The 20,637-nt window shown below is 33.9% G+C and overlaps 1 pseudogene; it reads left to right on the forward strand.

Moving 5' to 3' along the window:
* Window positions 1-241: 241 nt before the first annotated feature.
* Window positions 242-20,637, forward strand: part of LOC112649700 (synaptosomal-associated protein 23-like) — a 92,085-nt pseudogene continuing 71,689 nt past the window's right edge.

Genomic DNA, 20,637 nt, shown 5'->3' on the forward strand with positions numbered 1-20,637 from the left:
GAGAGGAAACATAATAGCGTGGTTGGAAGACACAATAAGATCATGGTACTTGAAAGAGTTTTGCACTCCTAGTGAAAGGAATTCTCTAAAATGAGCATTGGGTATATGGAAGTTATGAATCACTAACCTCTACTTCTGAAACCAATATTAATATGTTAACTAACTGGAATTTAAATAAAAACTTGAATCAATCAATCAATTAATCAATCAATCAATATAAAAGGGCACCAGGGAAACTGCTATGGATACTGCTGGGCTCTGGAATCCTGACCTGCGGGAACAACACCCATCTTCTGGATTTTGGTTGGGGTATGCCATTGGGGAATACAGTGAGAAAATGAAAGAAGGTAGGTGAGGTTTGAATATTTACTTCCCTAGCTTCTTATTTCCAGCTTGTCACATACAGGCACTTCCTGACATATACGGTTGGGAGACCAACCAATAGTTTTATCAGCCTCCAGGTTTTTTTTTTTTTAAGATTTTATTTATTTATTCATGAGAGACACAGAGAGAGAAAGAGGCAGAGACACAGGCAGAAGGAGAAGCAGGCTCCATGCAGGGAGCCTGATGTGGGACTCCATCCCGGGTCCCCAGGATCACGCCCTGGGCTGAAGGTGGCGCTAAACCACTGGGCCACCCAGGGCTGCCCCAGCCTCCAGGTTCTAAGGAATGGCTCTGTCTTCTCACTCCTTCAGACTCAGTTTCAGTCACTCAGTCTTTACTCCTATTACCATCTCTGAGGGGTCATAGTTTTGTGTGTCTTAAGATTTATTTATTTATTCATGAGAGAGAGACTGGCGGAGACACAGGCAGAGAGAGAAGCAGGCTCCTCCTAGGGAGCCTGATGTGGGACTTGTTCCCCAGACCTGGGATCACCCCCTGAGTTAAAGGCATATGCTCAATGGCTGAGCCACCCAGGCATCCCAAGTTTTGATTTCCCTACAGCTTGTCTACATCTTCTAACAATCCTTTATTAATTCTTCTCAGATATCTCAAAGAAATGTACCACGTACTCTCTGCCAGGACTCTGGTGATAACAGAGACTGAAAAAACATACCATTCACCTTCTCTTCAGGAAAGAACCATTTTTTTCTTTTCATGGACAAGGAAACTATACTTGAAGAGGCTTCAAGCTCAAATCTACCTTACTTATATAGTATATGAATTATAAAATTTAAATATTAACATAAAAATTGTTCTAGGCCAGGTATAGCATGACTCACTTGGCAAAAACAAAACTTTAAAAATGCTCCAAAAGGCATATTCATAACTCAAGGACATGATTTTCCCAGGTGTGCCAGGGGCTTAATATGTACTAAATATAAGCTCACAGTCAAAATAAAAAATATGAAGAAATGATTTATCATGAATGAGTGAAGAGCTATAATCAGAGAGGATGATTAGCATTTCAAAATCAGAAGCTAATACAATAACCAGAAATAATGAATTAAACTTGTGTATATACAGTGGAAATATACAAGAATACATACTTTGAAAAAATAGGCATATTTGAAAAAATAATGTAATAAACAGTATATTTGTGTAATTAGAAAAGGATTAGTAACCTTTAAGATAAATATGAGGAAATTAGCCCCAAATGCAACTCTCAACTTACAAAGTCAAAAACCACAGGAGAGAAGTCATAAATACAGAAGACAGCACAAGATTTTCAACTTCAGCCTAAACTAAATCCTAGGAAACTAATATATCCTATTATTACATATTAAAGGCAATATTTGATAAGATAATGACTGGATATTTTTCAGGATCAATTAAAGAACCTGAAATTTGAAACTAAAATCACGGTTACAAAAATAATGTCCAAAAAGAAAGTTTAAAAAAAGGATCAGAAAAAAGGAAAACATTTTTTTCCTAAAAACACAATAAAGAAGTTGCTTTTTTGACTGTTGCAATGTACTTCATAGACAACAGAAAATACATTTCAACTAAACTGTCATTCAATAATGAGAATGATTCTTCAGAAAAACAAAGCACAAGAGCTTGTTGCACATACCTATTTGCTAAATATTTACCAAAAGATTCATATAAGGTGGAAAAAAATTAAATCCAAATAGGTGATGACAAGTACAAGAAATATTCTGGGCCAAAAAAAATGTGAAATAAAATAATTTACTTTAAATGGATTTTTTTTTCCTTTTTCTGGTGTTACACCTTTTGATCTACTCTGAAGTATTTACCTTATGAACATTTAACTTAGTGATTTATGCAATAGCATTTGCTGTTCTTCTATAGTGAAAAAAGAAAATCTGTTTTGTTTTGATGCTGATGATAGACCTCCACTGGGAAGAGAAATCAATGTCATGAATGCCATGCCATATGACATATATGTAATGTCCTAGTGCAAGAGTGTTCATCATTTAACTGTTTTGCAATACGTTTTACACCTTTTTGCAAACAAAAGAAGTGGGGAAGAAAGAAGTCCACACAAGTGCTCCTTAAATGTAATTATGAATTCAAATTCTCTTATTAAAATGCATACTTGATTGAGGATTTCTAGGTGGAGCTTAAAAGACTACATCTCCTTCAAGCTCCAACTAATAGTGATTTCTTGTTGCCCTGGGGATGTTCAGAGTAGCAAGTGAAGGACTAACAGTTATTTACACACTTTAGAAATGATGCAGAGTGATTACTGTAAATTGATTCTTCACTAAACTGAAAACATTCTTTTGTATTTCTGTGTGGGATTATTACTTCCTTTTTAAATCTTACTTTACATTTACCTTCAATACTTCCTTACTATGAGGTTAGAGTGCCAGGCATTTTACCTGATAATTCAGATAAGCCATAGGTCATTAACTCATACTTTAAAATTCCAGGAGTCCTTTTAATCCCCTTTTCAAACTGGAATCAAATTTTTGGTTCTCTCTTATGGAAGTAAACTACTTTCTTGACATTAAATGATGACAGTAAACGATTTCACACCAATGTGGGGATATTTCACTGAACATGCTCATCTTCTGCTTTTTTCTCTCTTTGCCTTGCTGTTAACTAACTACTGCAGTTCTCCATTCTCTAATTAAGTAATTAAACACATGTTTTGGAATCATAATATGTAGAGTGCTTTTATCATTACAGGTAAAACAATAAGAATGAGGTTAATTGTATTGTTTCTGCAGTAGAGGAAAATAGAGCCAGATGGGACTAAGCTATTTGTTTCTAAGTCTGAGGCAGTTCTTCGTGACAGATTTGTAATGAATGCTAAACCATCAGAGTTGACTGTCCTTATTGTATTACTTAATAGTTGGGTGATTAGTTTATTGGTACCACAGGATGGAACTAGTAAATTCTTTAAGGAGGAATGTTCTGGGTGTTCTGATTTGAGATTGCTTTGAAATGACTAATAAAACTATCCCTGTAATTTTAAGTTACATTGTACCAGTGAGAGGTGGATAGGATAAGAAGATAAACTTATTTAAGAGAAAGGCTAGGCTTGGATTTCATTCATTCCAGGGAAGTAAGATAGAAACATGGTCAATAATCCTAGAGTTCTGGACTGTGCCTTGTTCTCTTCTATTGTCTTTCCTGCATCTGCTTCATTCTCTCTGAACTGTGCTGATGCCGCAAATTCTGTGTAGAGAGGGGTTTTACACAGGCTTCCTTACACATTTCAGAAAACATTTGAAGTAATGATTCCACAGGAAAAAGAAGCATGGGGATTTATTCACCTTAAGGAATAAACAAGTGGCATTTTTTACGAAGATTATTTTTGACGAGTGTAAAATGTGCTAAGGATATTTAAACAGATGGAAGATAGGAGAAGTAAAAATTGGTTCAAGGAGATCAAACTCAGGTTTGACTAGAGCCAGGAAACTCACAGTTTGACTAAAAGTGATGAATACTCTAAACTCTCACTATATTTGGTTAATTAGCAAAAGCAAATGCAATTTTTTAATGGCTTTTTTTGGATTTTTCTCATTTCCCAAGCCCAAAATTCTGTCACTTTGAATAAATCAATTTCCCCAGTTGGAATAATTGAAAATACCTCCTTGTAATTTTTGGCTTGTTGAATCCTAGACAGAAAACAAACTCTTTTAAAGTCAATGATTGTTTATTTTTGTTTGCTATTTATTATGTCTGGGATGAGGACTTATATGAGGTTTCCCAGACAGTTACTAAATGCATAGGTGGAGTGGAAATGTATCTTCTCTACTGTCACTTTAAGATGCATTTTAATGCCTGTGTGCTACAGGAGAATGAAAAAAAAAAAAAGACAAAATTTGGGACCAACACAAACTTAGATTATAACCATGGCTCTGCCAAAGTCTAGATATGGTGGTCTTGAGATAACCAATTTTTTTAAGCCTCTGCTTTTTCATCTATAAAATGGCAAAGCTGCCAGAAAAAATTCTTTTAAGTATTAAGAGTAGTCAAAGATTAAACCTTGCCAGACATTAATTAAAAGAATAAGAAGATTTCATTCAGTAACTGCCAACCTTAGGGGAAACTACTGAGCTCCATTCTTTCATCGCCATCAAGAATAAGTTTGCAAGCGGCAAACTCCTGAAGATCAGCACAATTCCTCAGCTGAACTCAAAAGCCATCCAAGAGCTTGCCTCGCCTCTGATAGGACGGTCCTATGCTGCCGTGGCCCTGGGGGGAGAATGCTTCGTCCGTGCACTTTGCCTTGCTGATTTGGAACTCTTCACTTTGTATATAGTCCTCTGGTCTATTTCATGGAACCTTTTCTTAGACCTATTTTCTAAGTGTATATTGAGGAAAAATAAAGCTATTAATTTTTCTTAAGGCAAAAAAACACTTTGAACACTTGGAAGAGAATAAAAGAGTAGGAAGGGGGTGAAAGGGCTCAGGAGAGTCAGAGAAGTGAAAGTTATAAAGGATTATGTAGTGTAAATGCAATTAAGCCAGCTATGTCTGCTGGTCAGCCATCAGAGAAGTTAGGATTTCTTCTCCCCATAAAGACCGGGAAACAGGGGCTCTATTCCTCCTGTGATTATTTTCCAAAGGAACGGCTTCGAGATCTTTGGGAAAGACAGAGATACATATTCACAGTTGTATGTCTCTTTTAGCAATTGCCTTAAAAAATGAGAATTCAAGGGCCTATCCTCCAGTGTTGGATACAACAAAAAGTCAATTCTCCTCCATGTGCTGAGCTCTCAAGGAGGCGTTAAGGTGAGCCTGAGGTTACACAGCTTTACGCTTCTAGAAGGCAGGCTGGCGTTTGTTCATCTCTTAATGCAGAGGTGTGGATGGAGTCATGTGCCAAGATTTCTGCAATTCCCAGAGTCAAAATGAATGTAAAATCCTTAACATAATACTGATACATTGTAGGTAGTTAACTCAATCTTTCTAAATCCATTAGGAAGAAGCAACTTAATCATTCAAGGAGCATGACTAATCTTAAATTCATCAAGATATTATGTAAAAATACAATTCTGTAAAGTCGGAATGGATGGAAACTTTACTAATAGACTCAGAATTAAGTAAAATATACATTCCCATGATGAATACTTACATAAGAATAGCAACAATTTTAAACTCACTGTTGGATTGTAAATATAAACAAGTCCTAAATGATACAGTCACACAATAATCAAATCATAGAATTTTTCAGTCATGTTAATTTTCAAAGATGCCACTAGGAAAGAAAACCTAAGACAACAATCTCCTTCCAAGGTCCATGGCATGCTGAGTGTGAACTCACAGCTCACATGACAAGTCAGTGAGGTCTGGAGCAAGAGTGGACAGTCCAGCTGCATTCACCCCCCTTCCCCATTCCCAACTTAGATACCCACAGACCTTTATTTCCATATCCACTTTCATGGTATGCTCAGTCATTCTGATGTTACTCTGACCTTTCACTTTTCCTTTTATCAGTGCTTGCTCTCCATTGGCCCTAATATGATCAGAATACATGTCTGACTCAAACACTGGGAATTGGGATATGTTCAGTTTCCGTGGCCAAGGCCAGTCCTTTCTGATCTTCACTCATGGCCATACACAGTCACAGATATAACAAAATACATGGTAGGTGGACATCAGTCCTGAATTTTCTTGCATTAAGAAATATAAAACTGCGGTTCCTTTAACAACAAGATAGCGATCTTCCAAGACTCTGGGCTAGATTACAACTACCTCCACCGTCACTGCAGTTGGTCACCATCACCTACAACTTATCATCATCATCATCATCATCATCATCATCACCACCACCATCACCTTCATCACCATTAAATGTTGTTGAGCAATAAGTGTCAAATTCTGTGCAAAGACCTCTGTGGGATTATCTCATTTAATTTTTAACTGCAACACTGTCTGGAGTAGCTGGTGGAGACGTGAAGTTTTAAGAACCCTCCCTAAGAATGGAGCCTGGCTGTAAACTGAGGCCTGCAGGAAGCGCAGATCTGGACTTTCAGGACTTCTGATTCATTATCTTTCAGCGTGCCTCATGTGCACATCAAAGGCTAACTCTAGAACTGGTTAATTAATTAATTAATTAGATTGTCAATTTCATTTAATTAATTAATATAAAATAAAATAAAATAAAATAAAATAAAATAAAATAAAATAGAACTGACCCAGTTAGCATTTTTCAAAAGTCATGCTAGTAAAATAGAGTTTTCTTTTCCCCTTCACTGTCTTCATGTTTTGTGTGTGTGTTTAGGTAACAAAAATGCTCTCTGACATGTAGTTGAAACTTGAGTAAGATCTTATGAAACCAGTAGGTCTAGTATCTGCCATAAACCCTTATATTGGCAACATGCGTTACCTGGAACCATCCTCTTCTGGGTAGTAATTGCAAACTCTTTTGTTGTATGTGTCCAGCTGCATATTCTCTGTGCTGTTTGAATTTTCTTTTCTCTTTTTTAATGAAAAAACATTTTTTAAATGTTCTGCAGCTCATAAACAGTTAAAGAGCCACAAATAGAGACAGTTTGGATATATAAAGCTAAAAAATCATTTATTTATTTATTTTTTATTTTTTTAAAGATTTTTTATTTATTTATTCATGATAGTCACAGAGAGAGAGAGAGAGAGGCAGAGACACAGGCAGAGGGAGAAGCAGGCTCCATGCACCGGGAGCCCGATGTGGGATTCGATCCCGGGTCTCCAGGATCGCGCCCTGGGCCAAAGGCAGGCGCCAAACCGCTGCGCCACCCAGGGATCCCTAAAAATTCATTTAAAGAAAACATTCAGTAGAAAATATTTAGCTGGTCTTATGTAGCCTGCCATGCAGTGCCAAAGCATTCCAAAGTGAAAATCTTTTTGATTGGTGAGTTTGTAAACAGTATCTGGAAATAATAAACATCTGTGGCCTGCTTCCTTCTCCTGGCTTGTCTTTAAAAGCTTAAAAGAAATTCCCACACCTGGGTGTTTTAAAATTCCTGTTCTTTTTCTTCCTCTCTTTTATGAAAACAGAGATCTTATGTATCAACTATCAAAACTATGCAGAGACTTCCTTTTAAAAAAAAGCAATTCCATCTCAAGTCTGGGTTTTGTAGTCAAACAGTTTTGAGATGGAATTTACCCTCTGTTTGTTGATCACTTTAAATATGTGACCTTGGACAAGTTGTCTCCTTGCATATTCATTATAATACATGGAGAGATGATAAATAGGTATTATATATCATATATAGCCTTACATCGTTATGTATATATACATCTATATGGATAGGATATAGACACACAGATCATATTACATATAAATATGAATCGTGCATATACATGCACACACACACACACACACACACACACACACATAAAGTTCAGGTCTCATGTTCCAAACCTCTCCTCTCTACACTAACACCATCTATTTCAAATGAATTCATTTGAACAAATGAATTAATGCTAAGAAAAAATATATAATTGCTACATGCTAAGAAAAATATATAATTGCTACATTAAACTCTTATTTTTCCCCAGAAATACTGGCATTTTTTTAAATGACAAAAATATAAACACTGATACTTAGGAATACCAGTAGGAAAGATATTTTGGGCAATCCCTGGTAAGCAAATGTCTATTTTGCTAATGCCAAAATGTAATCTGCCTCCCAAGCTGAGTTGTAGAAGATAATAATGAGGCCAGAGGCAATTTCAATAGCTATCCCTTTAGGCTCCAAACAGTTGGGGACAGATGGACTGTGGGTCTGGATGGAAGGAGACTGAGTGGAGATAAATAACAATGAAATCTGCAGATATTTACCAAACACACACAATGGTAATATGTCCTAAATAATTATGTCCCAAAGCTGGAAATATATTGCAGTTGATTTAGATCTTTTCTCTACCTGCACTCACTGTTGTAATAGGATTGCTTTACAATTCGTTATACTGTAACCTTGACCCTATTAAGCTGTATCACATACCATAATCTTTAACTTTTTTGGATACTCGCAGCAGTTTCATTGCCATTTAAATCATCATAGGAAAAATTTAAAGAATGAAAGAAAACAAGAAGAGGATGGAAAGAAAGAATAGTATCTGTTGGGAGCCTATTCAGAGATTATCCTAGATGTGCTAAGATCATTAGCTCGTTTACTCCTCGCAATAACTCCACGGGGTAGGATTATTTTCCTGCTTATTTTTCAAGAGAAAAAAATGAAGCTTTGAGAGTTTGGGCATCCTGTCTAGTGTCACATGCAGAAAGATAGTCTATGGTCATGCTGGGATTTGAATCTGCCTTTAAGCATCTTCAAAATTAACTAATATGTAATGCATTAGACACAGGCATATGTCTGACTTCCAGATTGTGTTCTTTCCATGATATTAGATGTATTTGTTCTATGACACACCTACATGACCACTCTTCAAGCAAATGACCCTTTCTAAAATTAAATCTCCTCATGAACCGTGAATTGAGATCCTTGGCTTCAGGATTCTTTTCTCCCTGCTCCTAGGGTAGTATGATATTACAAAGCAGAACACAATTATGTGAGATCTCTTTAAATATTACATTACTATTATTACTATTTATTTTGTAAATACTCATAGAGCAGTATATTATAAACAAAGAACAATTGTGTGAGATCTCTTTAAATCTTGTATTACTATTATTATTAATTATTATTATTTTGTAATTTAGATCCTATCTTATTCTTGTACTGCTAAAGAGAAACAAACTGTTTGATTGATGTAAACTCTGGCCCTACCAACAAAGTCCCAGATGAATTTTGTGAATTTTGAATCTAAGAAGCTTGTTGCTTTCTGGGCACAGTCCAATGAAAATTAATGCCTACACTTTTGAAAAACAGGATATAACATATTCAAACATATTTATTCAATACTTTGATTTCAATAATGTGAATGCCCACATGATAAAATTCTGTTTTTTTGAAGCCAAGAGAAATACACAACAAAGAAAAATAATGTTAACTCTAGCTTAAGCAGCTTGGGAATTGATATTTAATGAAATATGTAATACAAAAAGGAATACATATTCTATTTGTATTTGTTTTCTACTCTTCTATTTCAAAGACACCTTTCAATGCCTGTTCACAAACAGCTGTCAGCATCTGTCTTCAGAAATGAAATAAGGAAAAGAAAATGACAATAGAGCGTATCTATTGCATCTCTGGGGAAGCACATTTTTAATTTCCTATAACTTACTCTACTTAATTTGACAGTTGGAAACTTTGTCTCATTTGGTCCCCAGAACTCAGTGGTATACATCACTCAGTGAGCTTAATTTTATTACAGATATTATCCAAATGCTTTTTAATCATCCAAGATTGTGAGGAGCACCAGAGAGGGAATGTTATTTAACAGGGACACTTATAAGAGAATTAAATGAGGATAGCACTGATTGATTAAGTTGTTCGTGCTTCCCGCTGCACTCTCATTCTGTTTACATGTTAGTTTTGAGATGAGACTGCTATGGCTTGAAGCTTGACATCCGAGTCTTCTTTGTGTGCTAAAATTGCATCAATTGCAACTTATTATCACAATATGTGTGATAACTCCCATAGGGCCTGAGATGGAGTTCAATTTGGCATTAATATCACGTGAAAGAAGAGAGTGAGAATGCTGGGATGGAAATTTCTTTTCAAATTATAAAGCATCTCTAATTACAGGCTAGGGAGTTGGCTTATTTTGGAAAGGAGAGGTCATATTAAAAGGATTTTTGATCAAATCATGACTTTTCAAATATTCATAATAAAAATCTGTCAACAACAACAAAAAATAAAAATAAAAATAAAAATAAAAATAAAAATAAAAATAAAAATAAAAATAAAAATCTGTCAACAAAACCGTGTTGGATATACCAGTTTCTAGCTGCGGATGAAAGATATTCATGTATGAAAAATACTTGTCTACATTCCGTGTCATAATTACCGATTAAATTATGACTGGAACACATATGAAAGTGTATTAGAAAATAATTTGAAGGTGAAAAAATGCAATCCATGTAGACATAATAAGCTCAAAAATAAGAAAAGCGTAAGACTCCTGGACACTATCAGGGGTACATATATATGCCTAACAACTGATAGTGTCCAGAAGTCTTACGCTTTTCTTATTTTTGTATGTATATATATAACACATATAAAATATATATAGATATAATTTGCTATTTTAATGAATATACAAATTAAGCAAACCAAGAATCAAAGAAAGACAGCCAATATTTTCTGTTGTTGTTAAAAATCATGTTTATTAAAACATCATATATGACAAAAATGTGTTTATTCATGCTTCCTTCTGTCAGAAGGAAATTCTAATCTCGTAGTCTCATAACTTTGTCTCTCAGGAAGCTCTAAATACTGGATCTTGTGTTGAAAGAGGAAAAGGGGTAAGCAACTATGCAGCAACTCTATAGTAAACAACTATGTGAATATAGCACTGTGAATAACACCTGCATTTCTGCCACCATCAATTCAATTCACAATGAAGAAATAAAATGATTCTTTCATAGTGTTTAGAGTCTCATTGGCCTTCTTGTCAGTTAGTATGTCTTGAGATGACTAAGGAACAAATTATTAGACAAGGTAAAATGAGGACAGCCTCATTCCCTGGATATTGATAAAAAAGATGTTTAACCAAAACTTCAACTACTAGAGTAAATCTATTTTTGTCACAGATAGGATACTTAAATTATGCCCCAAAATTCTTGTATTTGAATAATCAGGCTGTTTTCATAGCCTCTAATGCAAACTTTAATTAATATTTATCATCCTATATTAAGATTTTCTATATACACTACTATTTTCTCTTACAGGATGCAGACAGTATAAAATAGGAACTGGAACTATCATTCGTCTAATTTTAAGTAAGAAAAAAAGCTAGACATGAGTCTTGGCTAAGTAGTTATATATTTTGCTGCAATTGTTTTTATGAATTTTTTTCCTTTCTAACTTATAAACATATGATCAATACCACATGAGCTGGGGGGAAAAGCTCTAGAAAAAAATCAGATCTTACCAACCAGAAATAATCTCCCAGATATGCATTCCTCCCTCATCATTTGTGATTCATAGGCCTAATTTTACAAATTCTTTTATCTGGGATTCCTGAGTGGTTCAGTGGTTAAAGTGCCTGCCTTCAGCTCAGGGAATGATCCTGGAGTCGTGGGATCAAGGCCCACATTGGGCTCCTTGCATGGAGCCTGCTTTGCTTCTCCCTCTGCCTGTGTCTCTGCCTCCCTCTGTGTCTCTCATGAATAAATAAATAAAATCTTTAAAAAAAAAAAAACCACTTTTATCAGTGCCTGCCTAAGTTAGTGATACTATTTTTCTCTTCCATAAGATCTTTTCTCAACTATATACTTTCCAAAAATTTAAGTATATAAATTATTTCCAATCATTAATAATATGTGGTCCAGTTCAAAAATTTCATCATTTACTATTTTTCACTTATTAACTATGTAAAATTAACCAGCATCCCACATTACTGAAATAATTCTAATATTATCAACACTGTGTTACTAATCAAATGGCTAATTCTTTAGTCCTCATTTGATTTTTACAAAATTGTGTTTTGTGCTATCACAATGTTCTGTATCTTCTTTTAACGTTCTTCATACCCCAGCACCTCTGCTGTTTCATTTTCTACATGTCTATTAAATGTTGACGCTTGTCAGGCTTGAGCCTGGTTCCTATTTGATAGTTCTCCCCAAGCAATCTTATTCATGCCATTAGCTTTAATTGCCATCCATGCACAAGAGACACACAAATATAGTAATAATTAAGATGTCTTCAAAAGTTTCAAATCCACATATCTTACCAAGTATTTTTCCTTAAAAGTTCGAAAAGCTCTTTAATACTTATAGTTGTAATTCTAACATGTAAAGAATTTGGAACTCTTCACCTCCACATTTACATCAAAATAAGGTTGAACAAACAAAAAATAACTATTCTTGGAACCTTGAGAAAAACTGAAGTTTCAAGCAAACTACTGTCCCCAAAGTCTGGAACACTATGCAAAGCCAGAGTCACAATGGCACCCCACTTCCCTAGAAATGAGCTGCTGGATATGAGTAGTTTAAGGGAAAGTTTGGCAAATTTTTGGAGGTTAAAAATGGACTACCTTGAGATTAAGAAACTCCTGAAGTCCACAGATTTGAGCAGCATCAACGCTTTATGGATTTTTACTTCCAGAAATCTCACAACGCTATGATATTCTGGGAAAAACAAAACAAATCAAAACTATAGAGATGGTAGAAAAAAAATACCAGTGATTTCTAGGGCTTTGTGTCGAAGAGGGTGGACTGAATAGTTGAAATATATGATATTTTGTACGGTGGTAAGAGTATTCTGTATAATATTGCAGTGGTAGATCCATGATACCAGGCATTTTTTTTTAATCCATAGAACTTTACAGCTCAGACAGTGAATCTTAATGTAAGCAAATTTAAAATATATTTCTCTAGGTCAGAGAATCAAGGATGGAATGCAGAATGTGACAAAATAATCTAATAGTATTATAGATGTGTAAACCAATCTCACTGAAGAGATGATGGAAAAAGTGCTGACTTGAGTAACTGGAAATGAATGAGGTATGCAACCCTAAAGACAAACAAAATTGAACATAGTCAATAAAGATGTTTGTCGTGAAGGTACAGGTTAATAATTCTGATGCCACTGTTATTGGAACTGAACCATTAGGCAAATGAATGCTGGATGGAGACAGGTTTCTCACTGTTGAATCTTACATAGAATGATACATTTGGTAATAAATTACTGTTAGAAGTACCATTTTGAACTCATTTTCCATTATATAAAGATGCATAAATATAAAAATATGTATAGATCTGCTTATCTAGATAATTAAGACACAGATATTTCTTTATTCTGTCATCTGGAAGCTCTAGAAGCAAAGACACCTCAAATGCAACAAGTACTCCTATTACCCAGATCTTGGTTTCTCCTACCATTCTCCAACGACAATTGCCAAGTCTTCTTGGGAAATGGCTGATTCTGAGATTGGGGCAGGAAATATATAAGATGACCATGGAGCATCTTAGAGTGCCTTCCAGAAGGTAAAGAAATGTTGTGGGGTGGGGGGAGGCCTTTGTTGATGGGTATGCATCAAGAAGAAAGGAGTCATTCAAGTCCAAATTTGGAATAATTCCAGCAATATTAAGTGATGTTTCATTATACTATACTATATGTATGTGTATATGTATAATATACATTATACTATAATCTAAAGTATAAAATAGATAAAATAGTTACTATATACATAAATACATATGTGTATAACATAATTTATATAACCCATTCTCTGCTATTGGAAAGTTATGGATGTTTTCTCAAGTTGTCATTATCTCAAAATATATTTATTATTTTAAATAAGTCTGTGTGTATGGCTTGATTATTTTCTTCTAATAAATATAAAAAATATAATTATTAAGTCAGGGTGTGCAAAGTTCAGATTTTTGATTCATGTTTTCCAAATGCCACCAGTCATGTATGAAATTTAGTTTTCAGAACTCCTAGTGACATTCTGATATCACTCCTGCATTATGAATGTATCTCACTTTGTTTATATAATTATAAATCAGATTGCAAATAATTTAAATACATTTATTGGACATTTGCCTTACTCTTTCATGAATGAATTACATATATCCTCTGCCCAGTTTTTAGAGATGTTTTTCCTATTTAGAGATTTTTATGTTATATAACTCTTCATTATGAAAACACTTTATGAAAAAACTATTCTTGTGATGCTAGTTTTACCTCCAGGCTGGCATGAGTTGAGAAAAACAGGTTTTTTATATAATTAAGATGCATATTCTCAGACTAATTTTGTATCTGATGGGTGGTCAAAGTAACTTTGGCATAGTTTATTGCTCTTGTTATTTTGTTCCTTTCATGAGTCATTTACCTTTCATAGCCAATTCCAACTGTCTCATGCCAGCCACTCCAATACTTAGCTCTCGGCCATAACAGTCAGATCTTTTACTCAGAAAATAATGTCATATATGCTGAGTTGTCAGGATAAATTAAGAAATGCCAAACAAATACAATCATAAGGGTTGTTAAATGCACATAAAATGTTAAATATAACAAGTTTTGTTTAATTTCATTATTGGAATAATTTTGTTAAAAATGTTCAGAATTATAGTAATTTTGTTGGAATTATTTTCTTACTTTGTATTTACTGCTTTTAAATATGGATAAAAATATAGTATAATAACTAGGTCAAATAGGCACACTCACCACTAAACCTTAAAAGGCATGTCACTACACCCTGACATTTTCCCCAAGAACCATACTGGTAGGAGAATGCTGGTGAATTACAAAATTGTTAACAAAGAGAGTTCAAATAGGTTGTTAAACTGTGAATGCAGTTCTGCTAATGTTTCGTTGTTTACTCAAAGACATGTCTACCATTTTGGAAGTATGCTATTCTTACTTAAGGTGTATTTATTCTGTTTCTCTAACAAATGAGAAACTTAAAGTTCTCTAAGCTAAATAAGAGTGGAATGGTCACTAGTCAGTAGTGAAATTAATGTTTATTAAATCAATTATGACAACATCCTATAGAGAATTTCATGCACAGTTACATAGCTTAAATTAGTAAAAAGAAATAGTGCAGATTGCTTCCTATTTCCCATCCTCTATTTGATAAAAATTTCCCAGGATGCTTGTAAATGTTTTGCTTTCTTGGAGGTAATATGCATTAGAAATAAGCACCTCTCTTGTTTTTCATTTGAATTCGCAATGCATTTATTTATTTGAAAACTTAGAAACTCTGATTATTACATTATGGTATAATAAAAAGTGGCTCATTATTCTCATACAACACTTGATTGTAATTTTTCATGTAGAAGAAAATTCAAATAAATGCAAATTTTCAAGAGGATAGTATAATATTAGGAATATTATTAAAACTTCTTCTAAAACCCTGCTTTAAAGTAAAATAAAAAAAAAAAGAAAGTAGAATTCAGGATGAGAAAATAGTTCTGATTTTTTTATTGGCAGTAGACAAAGTACATGGCACCAGGCCAGTTTTATTTAAAAAAAAAAAAAAAAAAAAACTAAAAAGAATAACTTGCATTCCAAAAATAATTAGCTCATAATCTCTGTGTGGATCATAAAGAGATAAAAACACTTTGAAAAGCAAAAAGTAATATATTAATTTGGGGCATACAACAAGTAGATGAAGAAAGTCTTACTTTTGCAAAAGTTCTATAGAATTGTATATATATTCACTTTCAGGACACCTGGGTGGCTCAGTGGTTGAGTGTCTGCCTTTGGCTCAGGGCATGATCTCGGAGTCCCAGGATCAAATCTGACATCGGGTTCCCTGCATGGAGCTTGCTTCTCTTTCTGCCTATGTCTCTGCCTTTCTCTGTGTTTCTCATGAATAGATAAATAAAATCTTTAAAAAAAATGTATAAACAAAGTTTCTTTAAATGATAAATTGGGATAGAGAGAAACAGCTGGTCTGCTATATCAGAAATGCAAACATTAATCATATTTCATATTTTGAGAACTTATTGTCTGGCAACACTGTGACACCCTACTCAATGAAATGTTTAAAAAGACAGATCTTCCATCCTCATGAGATCTTAACTATTGTGTCACTATTCAATACAATGATATCCAAATGACTATTTCAAATTATCAGAAAACTAGTCATCAGATGATATATTGCTATTTAATATTGTTCAGTCATGAATAGCTGGCTTTCTTTGGTTCCAGCTATTGCATGGGGTCTACAGCCAGCCTAAGCTACTTGAAATGAATCTTTTGTTGTTGTTGTTGTTGTTGTTGTTGTTGTTTTCGTTTGTTTTTTGTTGTTTTTTGTTTTTTTTTGTTTTTTTTTTGTTTTTTTTTTGAAATGAGTCTTACCAAGCCCAAAAAAGAATGATGAATTTGATCACCATTATTTATACATATCCTCATGTCTGCTGCTGAAGCCAGTGATGTCCAAGTTATAACAGCTGACTTTTCTTACTCTAGTTTCTTTCCAATCTATATCTGATATTTTTTTCTTTCACTAGAACTAATATAATAAGCTCCCTTCCAAATAAGAATTTATTCATTTTCTTTTTTAAAAAAGATCTTTTATTTAAAGATTTGTGTCTTTTAGAGAGAGGGGGGAAAAGGGAGAGAGAGAAAACAGAGTCTCCACTGAGTCTGGAGCCAGACACAGGGCTCAATCCCATGACCCTGAGATCATGACCTGAGAGAAAACCAAGAGTCAGATGCTTAACTGACTGAACCACCCAGGCACCCCAAGAATTTTGTCACTTCATTTGCAAAGAGGTAAGCAATTTTCTGAGATCTCTCTTTGGTATACTTTGGACTTTGGAGTTGAACTGAGTGAGCCAGAATCAAATACATTATTTGCCCTTGTCTACCTGATACTTAAAAGGTCATTTCAATGGATCATATATAACCTCTGCTTCCCAGACTCTAAAAATATAAAAGGAGAGGAAGAAAATGATATATACTGATGTACGTTTTAACAACAATTATACCAAAGACAGAAAGAGAAATAATAGAATCGGTGTGACAAAGATTAATTAAAACTGAGACAAAAGTCTTAAGAAAGATTTCTGATTTGAACTGAACTTGAATTCCAGGTCAAACAGGACAAATCAATAGAAATATTAGAAAAAAATGTCTACTTTCAATTTCAGCAACAAGAATCTTGAAAAGCACAGTATGAACTAATGAATTAATAAAAATTTCTTCCACATTAGTTAATCAAATCACACACACACACACAAAAAACATTGATGTCTAGGTTATCATTTGAGGCTATTTTTTTTTTTTAAGGCTGTGAAAACACTAGGGGACTTTGGGCTTGAAACTGTCAATTTGAAGACAGGGAAGATGATTCTGTGACTTAGTATAATTGGGCCAGAAATTCTAAGAGACTAAAGACAGGGATATATGCTAAGTAAAAGGCAGTGGAAAAAGAATTAAAATACTGGGTCCTCTGTGACTTTTAAAGCTCACAAAGAGGAAGTGGGAACTTAATGTGTTATATATATATCATTCCTCATTATCTTGAATATATCCAAATAATATTATATAATAAGGTGATAAGAAATGTTACAAGAAAAACCCCCCAAACTGAACAAATATCATCCTCCTAAAATTCCATTTAGAGAATTTGAAAGCATAAAATAGAAACCTTTACTTTAATGATCAGATTTTTAAAGTTTATTGTTTATATTAGGAATATGTAACTTTCAACTGTGTAGAAACAGATGAAGTTTGGGATGCTTAAAATTAATTCAGTGGATTAGAGTTTAGAGCATAGATGTAACTATTCAAAATGGGAATAGGAACAAATTGTTGTAAAGTTACAATAAATAGCAAAGGATTAGAATATTGGAAAAGTTGCCTCAATTTGCTAATGAGTAATCTGAAACCCAAGAATAGAGTTTAGACTTATATAATTTAATTAATTATCATTCACATGCATACACACAGTTTAAACATTTGAATTTGGTCTTTGGAACTCTTATTGTTCTCTCCTTGGGGAAATATTATGTCATTTTTTTAATCTGATATTGTTCAAATAACATCTTTATTTTTACAGAGTATTTGTGTGTGTGTTGCTGAGGAAAAATTCTTTCTTATTTTGTCAGCATTTCAGGTTGGATTTCTCAAGCACACATGCTATGTGTAGCTGTTATTGTGTTAAAAGAGGAATTCTTCACATCCTAGTATTCATAACCATGTATGAATAGTCACAATGGTATGACTGCAGTTACTAATCAATCACATATAAACACATGCACACACACACAAACACACATACTTAATTATAATTAAATATGATTAAATATAATTAAATATAATCATGTATAATTAATAATATATAAATATAATACGTAATTAAATTTTATGGTACCAATATTCTATGAGCAACCTTCAAATCTTTACAAACTTTCTACCCTTTAACCATAAATACGAGCATACAAGAAAACATTGCCTGTTACTACATGAGCTTTATCGTTTGGGTAGCTTGAATGCATGTTTTACTGAGCTTTGGATTTCCATAAAATTGAATATGATATCCAACATTAATTGATTCTGGATGGTACATTTTTGCATAATGATGTTTTAGAAGGGCCTGTCAATACAATTTGCTCTCAATTGTCACAGTGATGTCAAATAAAAGGTTCAGGTGCAAATGTGGTAATTAATTTCTTCGATTATTTTAACACCATCACCTAAAGAAACACAGCCAGATACGTATGAAATGTATGAAAAAAAGTATGATGCAAAAATTTAGATGTTTATAATATATCACATTGCTCCAATGCTTTAATGATTTTACACTTATAATTTCATCTACATCAATAATTTTATCTTTTACAGGTAATTTCACATTTCATTATGAAGGGTATTGTTTTGTTCCACATTTGACACATAAAATAAATCAGAGTCTCAGTGCTGAAGCAGCTGTCGGGTAAAGTTTAGGCTTACACTTATCTTTCCCTTTTCTCTGCTAACGGATCTTGGAGATCTCATGAAGATGGCCACATGAGAGTTCAATTCGCTAATTTATTTAGCTCAAGGGGCACCTGGGTGGCTCAGTAGTTGAACATCTGCCTTTGGCTCAGGTCGTGATCCTGTGGTTCTGGGATTGAGTCCCACATGGGGCTCCCTGCAGGGAGCCTGCTTCTCCCTCTGCCTGTCTCTCTCTCTCTCTCTCTCTCTCTCTGTCTCTCATGAATATATAAATAAAAATCTAAAAAAAATTATTTAGTTCAAGAGTGAGCAAAATGGAAGGAAATGGCTTTCTCTGTAGTTTTGCCACAGTAAAACAAAGGTTCCATTGATGATGATGTATTGATTAACTCAATACAACTCAACTTGGAATAAATTTATGTTATTTTTGTCTTTTGGAGGGTTTGAGATTATGGGGATTTGATGATTCTTTTCTACCTTCATGTTTGTTAGAATTCTTGCTTCTACTAGTTACGTCACCTCCTCAGGCTCCCTTGGAGCTTTCTCATTTTCGTGCTTTTTTTTTTTTTTTTTAATTTTCTTTTTTTTTTCACTGAGATTTTTTCAGAGAATGTAGATTCACATGCAATTGCAAGAAACAATACAGAGAGATCCTATATTGCCCCATGGTAACATGTTGTAAAACTATAGTACACTATCACTGCCAAAATGCTAACTGATACATCCTCTAAATGGAACATTTACATTACAGAAAAAGATCTGCTATGTTGCTTTTTTATAGCCATACCTGCTTCTCTCTAGCCCCCTACTCCTCCTCCTCAACCCTAGAAACCAGTAACAGTTCTTCATTTCTATAATTTTGTCATTTCATAATGTTACATAAACAAAAGCATACAATGCATAACATTTTTGCATTTGCTTGTTTCACTCACAGTAATTCTCAGCTTTATCAGATTGTTTTGTGTATCAGCAATTTATTCCTTTTTATTGGTGAATAGTAACCCATGGTATGGAAGCTCTATAGTTTATTTACCCATTAAAGCACTGGGAGGTATCCAGTTTGGGGCTTTTAAGAATAAAGCTGCTATAAACATTCATATGCAGATTTTAGTATGAGCATGTCTTCATTGACTTTTGATAAACTCCTGAGTATAATTGATGAATGGATCAATATTTGCATGTTTAGTTTTTTTAAGAAACTGTTAACTGTTTTACAGTGAGGTGTAATATATTAAATTCCCAATGATGAGTGTTGTCACTATTTTTTAAAAGATTTTATTTATTTATTCATGGCAGACACACACACAGAGAGAGAGAGAGAGAGAGGCAGAGAGACAGGCAGAGGGAGAAGCAGGCTTCCTGCAAGGAGCCTGATGTGGGACTCAATCCCGGATTCCAGGATCACGCCCTGAGCTGAATGAATACAGATGCTCAATCGCTGAGCCACACAGGCGTCCCACTATTTTTATTTTAACCATTTGAGAAGTATGTAGTGATATCATATTATGGCTTTTGTTTGCATTTCTCTAATGTCTAATGAGGTTGAACATCTTTTCATGTGATTATTTGCTTAATTGCATATTCTCTTTAAGGAAATATCCCTTCACGTCTTCTCACTTTCTAATTGGATTTTCTTTTAAGTTTTGAGTTTTTATATATATTCTGGATAATATTTGTTTTGATGTGTGGTTTGCAAATATTTTCTCTCATTCTGTAACTTGCCTTTTCATCCTTGTTGCAAGATTTTTTTGTAGGAAAATAGTTTTTAATTTTTA

Source organism: Canis lupus, chromosome 19, assembly GCF_003254725.2.
Source record: "Canis lupus dingo isolate Sandy chromosome 19, ASM325472v2, whole genome shotgun sequence".
Classification (NCBI taxonomy): Eukaryota; Metazoa; Chordata; class Mammalia; order Carnivora; family Canidae; genus Canis; species Canis lupus.